The following is a 7,968-nucleotide window of genomic DNA, read 5'->3' on the forward strand; positions in this document are numbered from 1 at the left end:
AGCTTAAGAAGAGTTGGGTTGTTGTAAGTGATTGGGTACAGGTATTATTCCACTGTAGATCAATAATACACATACATGGCATTGGTGTTCATAGGCCATCCCCTCCAGGCCTGTTAAGCTGAAAGTGAGCCTGAATTTAAACCAACCTGATCTGACCTGAGCTCACCAGGTCACTAATACTAGTTCTAAGGAAATATTCCCAGATTTTTTGCTCAGAATCTAAAACAGTGTTCCCACCTCTTTCCCTAACAATCTTATAATCCAAGTACTAAGACTTCTTTCTTCGTCCTTTCTCTTAGTCTCCTTCTCCCCATATTTGATATCTTGAAACCTCAACGCAAATTCTTTTATTTATTTTAATTTCAGATTAATATGAGGATACAAACAATCAGGTTACAATGTTTGCATTTGTTAGGTAAAGTCCCTATTGTAGTTGTGTCCAGCATCCAGGAGGTGTGCCATATACCATTACATTGTGCCCATTAGGTGAGAGCACACCCATCCTCCTCCCTTCTACCCTCCCCCTTCCCCCAACTTGAGTTGAATTGAGTTTTCTCTTGTGTGGGTGAGTATTAGTTCATCTATTGGCTTCATATTAGTATTAAGTACATTGGATATTTGCTTTTCCATTCTTGTGAAATTTTATTAAGAAGAATGTATTTTAACTCCATCCAGGTTAATACAAAAGATATAAAGTCTCTGTCTTTTTTTTAAGGCTGAATAGTATTCCACAGCATACATATATCACAATCTCTTAATCCATTCATGGTCAACCCAAATTCTTGAAACCAGCAGCAGAAATTTTATGTCCAATTATTCACACCTTTCTTTCTATCTTTAATTCTCTGTCTTTAAGGTATTCAAAATGATGTTTTGATATACATATACATAGTGTAATGATTACTGCATTCAAGCAAATTAACAAATTAAATCTCTTCTCATAGTTACCCTTCCTTTTTGGCATGTGGTAAAAGCACCTGATATCCACTCTCTTAGCAAATATCTAGCATACAACACAATAGTATTAATGGTAGTCCTCATGTCACACATTAGAGTGTAGAGTTATTCATCCTACATAGTGGTAACTTTGTACCCTTTAACCTGTATCTTCTCCATTCCCCTTACCCCAGCGCCTCCCTCCTGGTAACCACCTTCAAATTCTTTGTTTCTACTTATTCAATTCTTTTTAGATTCCACATATAAATGAGATAATACAGTATTGTTCTATTTGTGTCTAATTTCATTTAGCATAGGGTAATACCTTTCTTAAATGTGGATTTTTAATTAGCAACTGGGATAATCCTTTTTCTTGTCCTTAAAACACAGTACTCTGAAAATGTTCTTTTTTTTTAGGCAGTGTTACCAAAAGACCATCTGACCAATGAGAAAGTTTTCCTAACCAATCAGGAAGAATTCTACACTGTTAGGGTCCTGAGGAGAACCACTCATGAGCAGAAGAGAGAAAATGACACAATAATTTCTGGAGGCTGGAAGGCAGCCATTCTGCCATAAACTAGAGCTATCTGACTCATGCCTCCATCTTGTAATGGTGGTAACACAGGAGCTTAAAAGTGTCCTACAGCTTTACAAATCTTTCTCTTTAACTTTCTTATTTAAACAACATTTGCTAAATTTGTAAAAAATGTATTTTCAATATTTTAAGGTCTGACAGAGTTTATTAAGAAATTTTTAGATGGATAATGTCTTCAAAGAGATTTCTTGACACAAATCCTAACTAGACATATATTTCTCTTATTAACATTTCAATTTTTACAGTGTGTATGATCCATTATCACAATATGCAAGATGTTGGTAATGTATTTATAAATTTATTTCTTGGTTCATTTATTTAGGGTTGCAATTGTTTTATTTGTTAACATGTCTATGCTGCTTCATTACCCTGACGTTTTCAGTGACTATGAGACTATAAGAAAAGCTAGAGGAAAAAAAAGGAAATGAAACATTTATAAATATACATGACAATTGAATTAAAACATTCATCATATCTTTTATAGGTATTTGTCATCCTAAACGCAACAGATAGAAAATATTATTAAACATTCTCTTCAGTCTTGAATGGAACATTTAACAACCATGAAATAGCATATCAGAGAGGATTAAAAAAATAAATTTCCCTTAAGCATCTCCATATTTAAATGCCTAAATTTTTATACAATTAATAAGTAGTTTAATGATATAAAAGATTGAATTGCTTTATTTATCTTCATTTGGGGAAATGATTGTACGATTTTATGAGGTTTTCAGGTCTTACATCTTTGTTATAATTTTTACTCTTTCCTCTATATCTGGACGTTTCATCAACCAACCAGTGACCAACCTTCCAGACTTCTTTCACTTCTGAGGAAACACAGGGATCAGAAGCCCTGCGGAATTAACCCTGTTTTCTCAGAAACCACATGATCACAGACTGACTAAAACAAATTTTTCTACAGATTGGGGCTGATGTTCTAAAGATGCAATTCTCTTCTTCTCCTCTTTCCCCACCGTATCATCCTAGATCTGGGTTCATGAGAAGTAAATTATTCTGTAATTCTCCAGAGCACATCTTTCAGTTGAAGATACTTAAACATTTACAGGAAACAGTGCTGAAGCAGAAGAGGGTAACTGTTCCTCATTCATCCCAGGCTTGCCACTGACTTTGAACAAACTCCTTGTTCATACATTGGTTTCCACATTGACTGAGGTAAATATCTAATAAAACTCTATGTGACCCTTTCATCCTATGACTATTTGCCTCATTTATTCAACTTTTGGTTATTTTTCCTAAAAAATTATTTTTTTAATTTAACTTAATCTTTAGAAATGATGATATAGTACAATTGACCTTTTTTCCTTTTGAAGTAGAATTCTATGAGGTTTAACATATGGATAGATTCGTGTAGCCACCACCACAATTAGGAACTCTTCCATTCTCCAAAACACACCCCCAACTACCCCTTTGTAGTAACACTCCCCACCCATAGCCACTGGCAGCCACTGATCTGGTTTCTATCATTATAGGTTTATTATTTGAGAATGTCTCATTCTCAAACACACAGACATTTTTGAGAATGTCTAATAAACAGACTCAATTATACGATATGTAACCTTTTGAGACTGACAGAACACTTTCAAAATTTCTCTAAGTTGTTTAGTATGTCAATCGCTTGTTCCTTTTTACTGCTGAGCAGTATTCCACTGCGTGTGCACCACCCTTTGCTTATCCATTTGCCCACTGAAGGACACTGAGTAATTTCCAGTTTTTGGCTTTCCCAGATAAAGCTATTTGAACACATGGGTACATATATTTGCATGAATATAAGTTTTTATTATTCTGGGTGGCACCTGTGGCTCAAAGGAGTAGGGCACTTGTCCCATATACCGGAGGTGGCAGGTTCAAACCCAGCCTCAGCCAAAAACTGCAAAAAAAAAGTTTTTATTATTCCAGGAGTGGAGTTGCTTGTTGAGACAATAGGAGTATATTTAACTTTTCATAAAACTATTTTCCAGAGTGGCTATGTTATTTTGCTTGCCACCATCAATGTGTGATGTTCCTCATCATTTGGTATCAAACTTTTTTTATTTTAGCCATTCCTAAATGTGTATAGGGATATCTAATTGTGATTTGGTTTGAATTTATCTAGTGGCTAATGATGCTGAGCATCTTTTCATGCATTTATGTGGCATCCACATATGCTCTTCAGCAAGGATCTGTCTTAATCCTTTGTCCCTTTGTAATTGGGTTATTTATTTTCTTATTGATGTGTTTTGATATTCTTCATTTATTTTGAATACATAGCCTTTGTCAGACACGTGATATATAAGTGTTTTCTCCATGTCTGTAGCTGTATCTTCATTTTTTTGGTGGTACCTCAAGCAGAGCAAAGGTTTTTAAGTCGATGGGGTCTGATTTGTCACCTTTATTTTTCTTCACAGATCCTATTTTGGTGTCTTTCCTAAGAAACCTTCACCTAACCCTACATCATAATATTTTTCACTAAACAAATTATTTTAAAGAAAGAAAATGCTATATTCATAAGATATTTCTTATAGCACTATTGGTGAAAGGTGAAAATTGGTAAATGTTGCCAGCATAAAGCAATGAATACATAAATTGTGACTCTATCATCCTTTGGCTATTAAAAATTCTTACTTTAAATGTATAATGATATTGCAGGAAAGAGATTATGACTTAAATTAATGTAAGATATAATTAGATGTGCTATATGCCTGCAATTGCAGAAAGAAACCAAATACTACTTAAGAAAGACATAAGAAGAAAATATGATAAAAATTTAAGAAAAAGGGGCTAGAGTGATTCTGAGTAACTTTCAAGTCTTTGTATTTATCTATACTTCCCAAATTTTATTGAAACATATTTAATTTACTTATTTATTTATTTTATTTGTGTAAAATTATGAAGTACGTGAGAAATAGAATGTGCCATTCAGGGTGCTCATCGCCCTAGTACAATACATTTTTAAGTGTAGTCATTCTACTCTGTCAAACCTTGAATTTATTCATTCCATCTCACTGTATGTTTGTAACTTTGAACCCAACTTTCTTCATCCTTCCTCCGTTACCCCCATTTATCCCTCTCAGTCTCTGTTATCTATTTTCTTTCTACCTCCATTTATTCAAATTTTTTCGCTCCTACATATGAGTAAGAACATGTGATATTTGTCTTTCTTTGTCTAGTTGTTTCACTTAAGAAAATGACCTCTAGTTACTTGTTACTCTAGCCATGTGGCTGCAAATGACAATATTTCCTTCTTTTAATGGCCAAATAGTGTTCCATCCTGTATATATATCACAATTTCTTTATCTATTCATCTGTTGATAAACAGTAAGGTTGATTCCATATTTATTTTTCATGAGTACTTGCTACACCTATGGTGCAAGTGCAAGGAATCTCTTTGACATGCTGATTTATTTCACTCTGGGAAGATACCCAATAGTGGGATAGCTGGATGAAATGGTAACTCCATTTTTAGTATTTTGAGAAATCTCCATACTGTTTTCCATACGGACTATATTAGTTTACATTCCTACCAACAATGTATAAGAGCTCCTGTCCTCCACATCCTCGCCGACATCTGTTATTTTTCATCTTTTTAATAATCCATTCTGATTGAAGAAAGTTGATATTTCATTGTGGTTTTGATTTGCATTTCTGTGATGCTTAGTGAGGTTGAGTATTTTTCATATACCTACTGGCCATTTGCATTCCTTCAATTGAGGAATGTCTATTTGTCTTTTGCCATCTTTTAAATGAGATTATTAGGTTTTCTTTTTCCTACTGAGTTGTTTGAGTGTATTCTGGATATTAGCCTCTTGACAGATGAAATATTTGCAGACATTTTCTCTTAGATCAGTGGTTCTCAAGCTTCCTAATGCTGCAGCCCTTTAATACAGTTCCTGTGGGTCACGACCCACAGGTTGAGAATTACTGCCTTAGATTGTCATTTCAACAGATTGTTTCTTCACTCTCCTAATTATTTCTTTTGCTGTGCAGAAGTGTTAAGCTTGATTAAGTCCCATTTTTTTTATTGCCTGTACTTTTGAGGTTTTAGTCATAAATTTTTTGCCTAGCTCAATGTCGAGGAGAATTTCCCCTATAATTTTTCTTCTAGTATTTTTATAGTTTCAGGTATTGTGTCTAAGTCTTTAATCCATTTTGAGTTGAATTTTGTTATGGTGAAAGATAGGGGTCTACTTTCATTTTTCTGCATATGGCTATCCAATTTCCCCAGAACATTTAATAAAGAAGATATCCTTTCCCCAATGTTAAATTCTTGTCAGCTTTGTTGAAGATCTCATGTTTTTATTTCTGGATACTTTATTCTGTTTCATTGGCCTATGTGTATATTTTTATACTGACACATGTTGTTTTGGTTTCTATAGCTTTGCAATATATTTTGAAATCAGTTAACATGATACCTCTAGCTTAGTTCTTTTTGCTTAGGATTGCTTTGGCCTTTTGGTCTCTTTTTTGGTTCCATATGAATTTCAGGATTGTTTCTTCTAATGTTGTGAAGAGCATTAGTATTTTGATAGGGATTGCATTGAACCTGTGGATTGTTTTAGACAACATGGTCATTTTAACAATGTTAATTCTTCTGATTCATGACTATGAATCATTTATTTATATTATCTTTGATTTCTTTCATCAGTGTTTTTATAGTTTTCCTTGTAGAGTTCTTTCACTTGTTAAGTTTATCCTGAGGATTTTTTGTAGCTATTTTAAGTGGGATTGCCTTTGATTTTGTCCTTTGACATTTAAAAAAAAATTTTAATTAGTTCAGGCACATATGCTTGCACATATTTATAGGGCACATGTAATATTTTGATACAAGACAACAGTGTGTAATTATCAAATTAGGGTAATTGGGTTATTTATTCCTCAAGCATTTATCATTTCTTTCTGTTAGGAGCTTTCAATTCCACTCATTTAGTTATTTTAAAGCATACCGAAACTTATTGTTGACTACAGTCTCTCTGTTGTATTATCAGATATTGTTCACTCTACCTAATTATCTGACAATGTTCTTACAGCCATTAGCCATCTCCCCTTTATCCCCCCTTGCCCACTACCTTTCCTAACCTGTGGTAATCATCATTTAACTCTTTCTCTCCACGAGATCAATTGTTTTTAATATTTAGCTCCCACATATAAGTGAGAGAGAACATGCAAGTTTTGCCTTTCTGTACTTGGCTTATTTCACTTAACATAATGTTCTCCAGTTCCACCCATGCTGTTACAAATGATAGGATTTCATTCATTCTATGGCTGACTAGCACGCCAGTGTGTATACGTGCCACATTGTCTTTATCAATTTATCCGTTGGTGTGCACTCAGTTTCTTTCTAAATCATGGCTATTGTGCATAGTGCTGCAGTAAACATGGGAGTGCAGCAATGTTTTTAATATCCTGATTTCTTTTCTTTTGGATCTAATCCTAGCAGTGCAATGGCTGGGTCTTACGGTAGTTTGGTTTTTTGAGGAGCCTCCATACTGTTCTCCATAGTGGTTGCACTAATTATATTCCCACCAGCAGTGTATGAAGATTCCCCTTTTTCAACATCTTTGCCAGCATTTGTTATTGCCCGTCTTTTCATATAAGCCATTTTAACTGAGATAAGATGATATCTCATTGTAGTTTTTATCTGCATTTCTTTTATATCTAATGATGCTGAACACGTTTTCATATACTTGTCCATTTCTATGTCTTCTTTTCAGAAATGACTATTAAGATCTTTTGCCCATTTTTAAAGTAGATGATTTTATTTTTTTCTTATGGAATTGTCTGAGCTCCTTACATATTATAGTTATTAATCCCTTGTCAGATAGGTAGTTTCCAAATATTTTCTCCCATTATATGGGTTGACTCTTCACCTGGCTGTTTCCTTTGCTGTTCAGAAGCTTTTTAGCTTGAGTTGATCCCATTTGTCCAGTTTTCCTTTGGTTGCCTGTGCTTTGGGGGTATTACTTAAGAAATCATTGCCCAAGCCAATGTCCTGGAGCATTTCCCAATGTTTTCTTTTAGCAATTTCATGTCTTAGATTTAAGTCTTTAACCTATTTTGGTTTAATTTTTGTATAGGGTGAGAGATGAAGATCTAGTTTCATTCTACTGAATGTGGATATCCTTTTTTTCCAGAATTGTTTATTAAAGACACTGCCCTTTCCCCAGTGTATATTCTTGGCATCTTTGTGGAAACTTGGGTCACTATAGAAGCATGGATTTATTTCTGGATTCTGTTTCATTAATCTATGTGTCTGTTTTCATGCTAGCTCTATGCTATTTTGGTTACTATAGCTCTATAGTATAATTTGAAGTCAGGTAATGTGACTTTTGTTTTGTTTTTTTCTGCTCAGGATGGCTTTGGCTATTCTGGGTTTTTTGTGGATCCATATAAATTTTACGAATTTTTCTATCATTCTGTTATAATGTCATTGCAATTTCGAT

The sequence above is a fragment of the Nycticebus coucang genome, chromosome 17 (assembly GCF_027406575.1).
Source record: "Nycticebus coucang isolate mNycCou1 chromosome 17, mNycCou1.pri, whole genome shotgun sequence".
Taxonomy (NCBI): Eukaryota; Metazoa; Chordata; class Mammalia; order Primates; family Lorisidae; genus Nycticebus; species Nycticebus coucang.